The following is an 11,208-nucleotide window of genomic DNA, read 5'->3' as shown; positions in this document are numbered from 1 at the left end:
AAAGTATTCTCCATTTGATGCAATACACCTATCAGGATGTTTTTCCCCTGCTCAAAACAGTTCTTTTTCGTACTTTTTCATTGTTGTTCAAGTACAGTTGTCTCCACTTTCCACCCACCTTTGCCTCCCACCCTTGATCCTACCCCCTTTGGTTTTGTCCTTTATACATGCTCCTGAAAACCATCCCCGTTTTGCGCCCCCCACCCCGCAATTTCCTCTCCTACCTCCCCTCTGGTTATTGTCAGTTTGTTCTTAATTTCAATGCCTCTGGATATCTTTTGCTTGCTTTTTGGAACCTAATCAACAGTTTAGGGTTTTTTTTTGGGGGGGGGGGGGGTGATCCTCTTCGTATAATGTTTTCTGAAGAGGTAAAAAGACCCTCAGAGAAATGTGATCTTGTTTACTTATTTTACAGTTCTTGATCATCTAGTTGAACTAAAACCTGCCAAGTGCGAATTATACTGGGTATAACCCAGAATGTTATGTTGGACTGAAAATGAATCTTTCTGTCTTATCTATTTAGTCAAGAACAGCCTGTTTATAGGCTGAGCAGATCACGTATCTACTTTGAGTTACTTCAGAACTAAGTCAGGCACCAAACCTCCCACAAATTGTTCTTCAGATAACTTGAATGGATTTTCTTTCCTGATAAATATATAAAACATTCTAACATTTACACGTGGACAGACTTGTAAAGCACCTAATGTGCCTCTTTATTAAATAGAGTTGTGCAATTAGCAAAGTGATTCCACATCTATTATATCAGGACATGTAATATTTTTTATTTTGAGGGCAGAAAATTGAGATGAGGAGGAACTTGAACAGGGCATGCAGCTCAGAACTGGCCTACTTCAAATCTCATGCACTTTCCCAAATATCTCATCAAAGTGATAGTAAGCCAGGAAGCATTGTGGGCTGAGGGCTAGGAGCTGGAACACGCAGTGACAAACCCTAGCATTGTCAGGGACCTCTATGGTGAGTGAAGTAAGCAATCCATATTCCATTAGTGCAAGCTGACTCCTACGCACTCCTACGCAGAGGACATGACGTTCTCTCCTTTGTGTCCATCAGGGTCAAGTAAGGAAAATGGAATCTACCCCAGGTAGTTAAACAGAGAAAAACAAAATTTTAAAGAAAAAATTTTACTTCTCAATAAATACATGCTGATTCATTTATAGGGATAAGCTGGTTTCTTTGGGGATAAATTCAAGAGGAAATGTAGGCATCTTATTAATTTGCAATGCCCTTCCCTGGCAAGTAGGGCAGCAAGTTCTAGGATAAGCTAAAATCATCCTTTAAAAAAAATGACCCCCTAACAGTCCGGGGGCAAAGCTTAAATTAAAAAATAATCCCCCCCCAAAAAAATAATCCCCAATGATTCCTCATTGTTTTTGAACTCAGGGGCTTAGGAAGAAGTTTTTACTGGGTACATGAAGAAGGTGTGCCTTCTGCGGTAGCGTTGGAGGGAAAGGGTAGGAGTGGGCTTTTGCAGGCTGGTCTCAGCCCACGGATACCAAGATGATGTCTACTCGCAACTCCTCTGAATTTCTGGGTGTCACCTGCATTGTAACTGTGTCCAAAAGTAGCAGCCAGGAGCACTCCAGGATGTCATGACCACCTCGGAACACACCAGCCAGGGGTAGTATATGTGCGTGTTCTTGTTATCCAGCACTTGGTCTGACCTCTCGCAAGGGTGCATACCCAGGAATTTTACAATATTTCCCACAGCCTCTTCAACCGTCTTGGTGGTATACAAGGTGAATGTTTCTTCCTTCTCAAAATCACCCCCTGCCTAAGCTGCTTTGTCATCTTTTAGATATGATCAGCTATAGTGACTCCCAGATCTTCTATCATATATTCATCCACACAGCCTTCATCATCCGTCTCCCCAGTGGTGGGGTCACATTTCTTGACAGTGAACTTCATCATACACCAGAATGTGCAGGCTACAGCTGTGGGGGTCTTTCTTGCACACTACGACCAGCATAAAGCAGGCCCCAGGCTGGTTGTAGGTTTAGCTCCATGCAGGCATGTAACAGAGCACCTCACAGGTCTCAGTGGTCTGCATTCGCACTGTGACATTCTCCAAGGCCTGGTCATGGAGTGTATCTGTGCAGTCAAACCAGAACACTGTGTGGTGCAGTGGATGACATACTGTTTCTCTGACTCAGTGAGGGCTGCAGGCTAACGTGAGTACTGGCAGAGGGGCCTCAGCCCACAGAACTCTGGCACTGCAGCCTGCTGCTCCTGGAAGATCTCCTGTTGATATCTGCCACCTTCTCAGGCTGCTTGGCTGCTATGATGGGTGCTTTCTGTTCTTTGCTCTGCCATGGGTGTGGTGGCCAGGGTCCCAGACTTAAGGGCAAAAGTTTTTTTTTTCTGATGGTTCTAGAGTGTACTGCTGCAGAGCCCTCTCAAAAACAGGGTTAGACACTGTTAAACCATTTAGGATATAGCCTGCATTGGGAGCCTTGCTCCAGGGCATTGAGATGGAAGGAGGCTGGGTCCCTGACTTCACTGTTATCATCCCTCACACACCTCTTCAGCAACAATAAAATACTGGGTAACATCTCTTCATTCTGGGCTCCAAGTTTGGCCAGAGAATTCACAGTATAAGGATATCCTCATGCTCCAAGACCACTTGATTATAGGTGAAGTGGAAGTACTTGGAGGGGTTTTTGGTCTTGGGCCCCTCCTGGCCCAGGAGATACAGGATACAAGTGGACAGCACAGTGAAATTACAGTCCTCGATGACAGATGTGACAGTCCTTCCTCCTTGTCTCTGAGTTTTCCTCAATGATGCTGATGATGCAGTCCACAATGGCCCATTTATACTCAATGCCACTTTTTCTGTAGCATGGTAAACAGGAAGTTCATGAGCATGCCGTGTTTGTGAGGATACCTCTGACACAGGGCACTGATGGCCTGAACAACCATCACCTTGAATTAATATGAGATCTCCAACATACAAGAGGAGATCTGCTTTATGAGATGGTTGATGCTGCTCTTGCTGCCTGTCTTGAGGAGGGTGGTGATGGCCAGCATGGCAATGCTGTGATTCGAATTTGTGACCAGGTTCTCTAGGTTCAGATGACAGGCTGTCACTGCTTATGGAGGCTTCATGGCAACCTTATTGAGAGTACAGACAGTGGCATCATGGAGAGTAGCCTTGGGTGAGCTGCAGACAAGCCAAAGCACCAACACAGCCAGGGCTAGCTCTTAAGCACTGCAGCCTGGCAGACTGATGATGGCTGAGGTGGCCTTGGAGATCATCTCATGCTTGGGCAAGCAGCTGTCTATGAGGTCCAACAGTGGGCTGTCATGGCTGTTGTCCTCCTCCTCCAGCTGCTAGATGGCCCCTTGGATCATCATGCAAGTAGACTTGAGGCCAGGTTGGGTGAATTTGCTAATCATCTTATTGACTGCTAAGCAGTCATTCCAAAGCACATGGTATAGGATCCCCAGTGCAAGGTATTGAAAGATCATGTCACGTTCAATAGACACAGCACAGTGCTATCAGTGATCTGGCAGAAAGCTCTCATGGCCAGGCCCTGGGAATTATCTTTTTTTCCCAGTCATGTCTTTTGTCAGGCTACTGGTGATGATGATGACATCCTCTGAGATACAGGGCATTTCCCTGACACTCAAGTAGCACATCCAATGGAGGGTGGGATTGTGGGACTGAAAGTTTGGTCATGGCAAAAAAAGCCTCAGTTACTTCAGGGGTCCCCAGGTGCTCCCCTGGTTTTTGAGGTAAGCAGCAGTTCCCAACCTTTTTGGTACAAGGGACTGGTTTTGTGGAAAACAATTTTTCCATGGACTAGGATGGGGGGATGGTTTCAGGATGATTCAAGTGCATTACACTCAAGTTCACATCCTGCTGTGTAGCCCAGTTCCTAATAGGCCTGGACTGGTACCAGTCATGGCACAGAGGTTGGAGATCCCTGAGGTAAAGTATCTTGGTGAGAATGTGGGCACACGTCAGAGGGTCGCTGGGAATTTCATTAAATAAATGGGCCTCCTGGAGTACTGAACTCTTTTCAAGGTGCTGGAATGGGATGGATCTTCCACATGATTCTTTATCTTCCCTTTTGAATTCCTTTGGCATGGTGGTGTTGGTTGGAAGCACAGAACAACAGCCTGGTGCTGGACTGGTGTGGCTACCAGCAGTTAAAATAGAAAAAATTAATATTGAGGGTTAGCTATTAGGGTACTGTAATAGCTGAAAAGATATTAGATGAAAGGAGATGATAAGGTGACCCCGAGATTAGCAAGAGGAAGATACCACCACTACCCATAGGTCTGATCAGACACTGAAAGTAGAAAGGTCACCAGACCCTAGAACCTGGAGCCACCTGCAAGAGGTGGAAGCTAGGAAGGTGGTGATGTCATGAGACAGCTGGGGTCACAAAGAGAATAGAGCAACTTTTTGATTGGCCACCAGCAATTACAGAGAAGAAACTAAATTACTTCCACTTCTTCCTATTCTACAATCTCCCACAGTGCTACCCAGGGCAAAAGCTGACCTGAAGCAAGTTGGCAAGGGTGTCCAGGAAATAGAATTTGGAAGGGCCCATGCTCTACTATGAACAGCAGAGCTGAGCAGGGTAAAGTTAAAAATCTTATATCTTTATGTAGGCAAACAGCAGGTACAGAGCCTTTCTAGACTGCAAACACCTCAGAGAAGCAAATTTTAATGGTATTACTTGTGAGCAATGCCTGGTTTTACTGGGAATCAGGTTAGGTGGTCTGATGAAGTGGCAGGAGTGGCTGCTGGAGGTGGGGAGTGGAGTGAGAAAGAGACACTGAATCAGGATGTATAGTTGGTTTGAAAACAAATTTTGAGTTTATAGGCTGTACTGTTCTTATTTAACAAGCTCTGTACCTGAGTCCTATGATTGATTCAAGGGTGTTTATCTCTAGAAAATCTTAATAATCTCTTCCCTACTTTCCTCCCCCCTTAACAAAAAACAAGCAAATAATGTATGTGTGTGTGCACACACAGAGTCATTACAATCAGTGGCACACACAGTCGTGGCAGGGGGCCTGGCACCAGTCTCTCCGGCTGCATATGATCAATGAAGGAGACATGAGGCCCATCACTGGTCCTGCATGTTTGGCAGCTTCTCCGAAGCTGGAATCCAGTGTACAAAGAACATGCTAGCCAGGGGCACAGGGATGGAATGGAAAAGTACTCCTGAAAATTTGTCTAATTTCTTTCAGATGTCTCCCATCAGCTTGCTTGTTGGCATGCTTTCTCCTGTTTTCCATTTAGTACCTTTTATAGCCACATCTTCAAATATGAGCGAAAAAAAAAACTTCTTAAAAAGGACGTCACCAATCCATATTCATACATATGCATGTAGAGTATACAAACTTAACCATGCATAAAATGCAATAGTATATAAATATATACATATATGTGCTTTTAAGAAAAAACACTTGATTACTTTTAACTTAATTAACTTTGATTTTTCTGTCTTGTTTATCGGTGCCTACAGAAGAAAACAATAATAAATCATTTATAAAAATGGCCCAATCCTTTCTACTGGGAAATATAGCCAGCCAGGCTTTCTCATAAATTGTTTAGAATAATGTGAATCTACAGTAATTTTTCTCTAATATGTGTGTTTAAAGGAAGAAAACAACAACCACAAGCTTTAAAAGATGATTTTATTGGACGGTGGTAGATAGGATTTGCCAGGAGAGGAGGAAGGGGGCATGTTGGGAAAATATGTGTATTTTAACAAATAATGATGTATGTTTCTTCCTTGTTTCCTTGCTAAAGAACACAGATTCTGTCACTAGGAAAACAAAACAAAAGCTAGCTCAGAGGCTAGAAAGGACCAACAAAAAAACTGATAGCTGTAAGTAGGTAAGCAAATAAATCCTCTTTTGTCTCTTTGGGCTTTCCGTAAGCCTCTCTCTTGTGGTGGGGTGGGGGTGGGGTGGGGGTGGGGTGGGGGTGGGGTGGGGGTGGGGCATTGGTGGGGAGGCTGCTTAAGTAGTATCAGTGCTGGGTCTCCAAGCCAAATGTTCCGAAACTGTTACTTGCTCATCAACTGAAAAAGAAACAACCTTCCAGCCCTGGCCCTTGGGAAGTGCCTCCTCTTCGAAAAGATTTATCCAGAACTCATTATTAAAACATGAGTTGCTCTTCCTTCTAACTAAATCAATTGTTCAAATTAAAAATGCAAGGAGAATGTTTAACTTACCTGAGAGAAACAATTGTCCTAAAGGATATAAAACACACTTAAAAAAATGCAAATGGATGACACGCCAGTTCAGTATCATTCATTGCAGTTCAGGGCCTGTGGGTCTCTTCTGTACCTTAGTTTTATTATCACACTAGGCAATTTGCAAACATTTTCATTATTACATTAAAGTTGTTCATTATGCATTTCTGTTGGATAATGAGGTTTGCCCCATTACAGGGTATCACCCACATTTAAAAAAAAAAAATCATGAAAAACATTACATGCCATTAAATATCCTTTCACAAACCCATACTGAGAACTGAATATTCTGTTCAATTAACACAGCTCATTTTATTTAACTGATGACCTAATGTTGAAGATTTAAATGATCTCTTTTTCTCCATTACAAACAATGTTGGGATGATGTAAACATTCTAATAAGAAAAAGCTCAAAATATTATTATGATTAGTTCTTCATAAATATTCCAAGTACCATTACTGGGTCAATGAGCATGCACATTAGTTTTTCAATACACATTTACAGCTTACATCTAGAAAAGTTGCAGAATTTTTTTCAAATCCACTTTTACTTACTTTTCAATAAGTATAAATCCTTGAAGGATATAGCATTGCACGGATTCTGTGTCCAATAGCCTTAGCAAGAAGGTTGCTTCAGAATTTGGCATGAGCCATGCCATGGTTTCCATGAGTAGGAGTTACCTTCCCAGGTGACTCTGGTTTTGTTTGGTTTGTCACCAGGCAACACTGTGCTGTTCTTTGCTTTGGACACATTATTCCATCTCTCGTCTAGACTGAATTCAGTTTCATCTTGAGCATAAACACCTTTAATTTTAAGAAGAGCTGTGTGCTCCCTCTGGTTCTGGAGACCCCGCTTATAGCTGGCAAAAATGGCCTTGGACCACTGCAGTCCAGATGGATTTGTTGTTACAGAGTCCTGATGCCAGCAGCCTCCCCAGGCTTCAAGACAGTGGAAAGAGCTACACTGATTTTCATTCCTGTTAATGGTAGAAAAGTGCTCATTTATTTGCTCTATCTTTACCAACTGTGAGCATTGTCATTTATTACTTTAATCTTATTTTTAATATGCATCTTGATTTCTACTGAAATATAACTTTTATATTAATTTAATCATCTCTATGTACTGACTAATAAGCTCTTATTCATAGTCTTCAGCAGTGACACTAACGTAAATTTGGGCCCTGTGATCAGGGTTTGGGATGTAGAGGTAAAGGAGATAGGCAAGGACCATGGTTACAAGAAGCTGCCAGCTAATCAGTGAAGAGCATGCTATCACAAGGGCCTTGGAGGACTTAGAAGGCTGGATTGATAAGGGAATTTAGAGAGACAGGAAGGGCCCACTAATGTAGAAGAGTGATCAATTTATTTTTTTGCTTCATTGTTACTTTTGATTTTCAAGTGCTGTTCATCTATTATGAATATTATTATTTCCTTGGGGATATACTCAGAAAGTACTCCTAATTTGCTATCATTTGTCTTTGAATTTTACTTTAAATTTTTCTCTTGTCAAATTTAGAAATTAATTCTCATATAATTTTGCTGTTGGTCATACTTGGAAAGGTATTCTCTGCAACAAGATAGTAAAAATCCTTACAATTTCTCCAATAACATTCAGGATTTTTTTATATTTAAATTTTCATGTGGGATGTATTTTATAAGATAATACTAAAAAGCTTTCTGGGTTTTAATTTTTTTAGAGATTCTTTTTTAACCACAAATGCTGAAAATTGACTCAATATTCAATTTTAGTGGCCCATTTTTTTCAGTGAATGATGAAAATTTATGTGTACTAAATTATTACTATGCTTTTTGCATTTCTAAATTTTGTTTTTTATTTATAGGTGTCAGTGTCAGTCAGCTTTAATTATCATAGCTTTATATTTTCTTTAAATTTTTTAAATTGATTGATTTTGGAGAAAGAGAAACATCGATTTGTTGTTCCACCAACCTATGCACTCATTGGATGATTCCTGCATGTGCCCTGACCAGAGATTGAACCCACAACCGTGGTGTATTGGGTTGACATTCCAACTAGTTGAGCTACCCAGCCAGGGCATAGTTTTATATTTTCATATAACATTTCATAAGACAAGATCCTCCTTAATGCATTTATGTTTCCAAAACTGCTTTTATATTTTAATTTTAGGTATTTTAACTTTAATTGCCTTAATATTCTATATCAACTGTAGTAGAGCTGATGTATTCTCAGTATGTGCCACCACAGATTACAGTCATTCTGATACATAACTCTTAGCCGGCTCAAGATGGTTATGTTCCTACCTCCTTTACCTCCTATCATAGCACTTCCAGTCCTCATTGATATTACATGTTGATAAAATAAAAATATTAAATTACTAAGTAGCAGGCATTTGATTTCTAGAATAAATATTGGCATATTCACTTAAAGGCTACTATTTATTGTCAACTCTGCACTTGATCCATAATTATTCTCAATTTGTGAGCTCTTTGTCTTCATTTCAGAGTGATAAAGTATATGTTTCCATAACTCCTTCCATATGGAGCATGCATGTCCTGTCTTTTATAATCTTGAATGCTTAAAATCATCTTGTTTCTCCCAGATATGAAAAATATGGCTGACCATGCAATGCTTTGGTCTGGCCACAATCACTTTCCTTCCAATCCTGTGAATATATATTGCTTATTTTTTATATTTATTGGTGCAAGAAAAGAATCCAGCCTTCATTAATTGTTATCATTATCACCCTCATCATCATTTGCTTTAAGTATTTCAGTTATGGCTTTATATGATTTTATTTTTTAAGTATATTTTATTGATTATGCTGTTACAGTTGTCCCAATTTTTTTCTCCCCTTTATTCCCTCCTCCCTGCTCCACCTCCCCAGGCTCCAGCATCACCCCTATTAGTTCATGTCCATGGAACACGTAAGTTCTTTGGCTTCTCCATTTCCTATACTATTCTTAACCTCTCTGTGTCTATTTTGTGCCTACCTATTATGTTTCTTATTCCTAGTACCTTTTCCCCCTATTCTCCCCCTTGCCCCCCACTGATAACCCTCTATGTGATCTCCATTTCTGTGATTCTGTTCCTGTTCTAGTTGTTTTCTTAGTTTTTGTTTTTTAGATTCAGTTGTTTTCTTTTCATCTGAAAATTCAAAAAAAGGAAAGCTTGCTTGCATTCTGGTACCTCTTTCTTCTTTAACATTTCTTAGTGCATGGCGATTGCTAACTTGGGACACAAATTTTGTTTTTGTTTTTTTTTTTACCTAGAAAGTGTTGTTTGGGCAACTGTTTAATCATTGCCTCAAATCTGTTCAGGTGTGCCTTGCTGAAACTCTTGCAGGTTACAGGAGATCCTGCATCTACCATTCACATATCTCATCTCTTCTCTAACCATGGTCAAGGTTGTCACTTGACAAAACTATAAATTCTTCTATATTATTTATCTGCTCTTCATTGCTTCTTAATTTGACAAATAAAATTATATTTCTGTGCAATTTTCATGATCTTGGATTATTCCTCCTTCAGAATTGCTTACTCTTCTCTCAGTTACTTTACCCTCTTGAATCATCTTGTAAACATATAAAATCTATAAAACATATAAAATACATATGCTAAATTTTCCTCTTACTAGCTTTAGGAAATACTTGTCAGACTGTTTATCCAACTCTTTGCAGGCATTTTTCCCTTAAATTGTTGTATCATTTCGCAGGCATTTTGATTTTTCTCTATTTTTCCGAGAGGAGTGATTATTCCAATAAAGTCTCCATGCTCTGCTAGCCAACTTCTTGCTGAGCCCACATGCGTTGAGGACCTATTCTACAGCACTCACTTTATACTTGCTGTGACCACAGGATCCAGACAGAAGCTCTTGGCTTAGTGGAGTAGATTCCTGAGAAAGATGCATTCCAGCCCTTGTTTCTTAGCCAGTGCAGACATCAGCTCATAGCAGAAGAGGCCTGGTCCTGATGATTTGGTTTTCTCTCTGTCATCCTCTTGATGATTATTCCCTCTGGGAAGAAGTTCTTCTACAAAGGTAGAACTTTCTGTTAATTGCAAGGCAATATTTCCAAGGAAGTCTATCTTCCTAGCTACAGTATTTTGCCATGTATAGCACACACTTTTTTTGTCTAAATTTTGGAGGGAAAAATAAGGATGCACATTATGCATGGGTATAATTATTACATACCATAGGTATAATAATGGGCACAATAATCCCATGTATAATGTGCACAAAAGTGTGGGTGCACAGTATACATGGCAAAATATGGTAGTTTTCTGCTAGTTGATTGGGATAACATTATGGTCTGCTTTCCCTCTCCAAATTAAAGGTGTCAGTGAGGTTGTAACATAATTTTCCCTAATTAACTACTAAGTACACTGATCTTTAATAGAAGAGAAATATGAATTCTTTTGGCACTTTATCAAGCAGAAATTCCTCAAGTTTTTGCACAAGAATGACATTACCTTCCACAGCTGTTGTAGAGAGTTTTTTTTTTCATTTTCCCCATATTTATGGTAATTACATAGAAATTAAAGAAATAATGATTTAGATGTTTGATAAATGTTGCCAGGATATGCCAAAGTCTACAATCTATTGACTGAGAATTATATTTCTTGAAATAAACATCAAACTTTTCAATAATTCTAATAGGGTGATGCCCCTGGGGTAGTCTGAACTTATGTCAGTTGATAATAAGACCTTTTTAATCTATTATTAATAGCAATGCCTGGACAGTAATAACTTTATAGATGAAAGAATAATATATTCAATCAGCCCACACTTATTAAATAGTTATGGTATGCCTTACTCAGGGCAAGTTATAAGGAATCCATATATATATATTATATATATATAATACAAAATCATAAGTTTTTCCTGAAATCCATTAATTATCTAGTTATAGGAAAGTAATATTTTAATGAAATAATATATGGTTAATAGTGTATTATCAGATGTTGAAGTTATTTGATTCATAGAATATGTAAGTTC

General features: G+C 39.6%; 1 pseudogene; it reads right to left on the bottom strand.

Moving 5' to 3' along the window:
• Positions 1-1,499: 1,499 nt before the first annotated feature.
• LOC123826275 lies at positions 1,500-4,108 on the bottom strand (annotated as a pseudogene).
• Between the last annotated feature and the right edge of the window lie 7,100 nt (positions 4,109-11,208).

The sequence above is a fragment of the Phyllostomus hastatus genome, unplaced genomic scaffold (assembly GCF_019186645.2).
Source record: "Phyllostomus hastatus isolate PE091 unplaced genomic scaffold, TTU_PhHast_1.1 phas_contig_80, whole genome shotgun sequence".
NCBI lineage: Eukaryota > Metazoa > Chordata > Mammalia > Chiroptera > Phyllostomidae > Phyllostomus > Phyllostomus hastatus.
The sequence above is the reverse complement of the archived record's forward strand: the minus strand, read 5'-3'. Positions and strand labels throughout refer to the sequence as shown.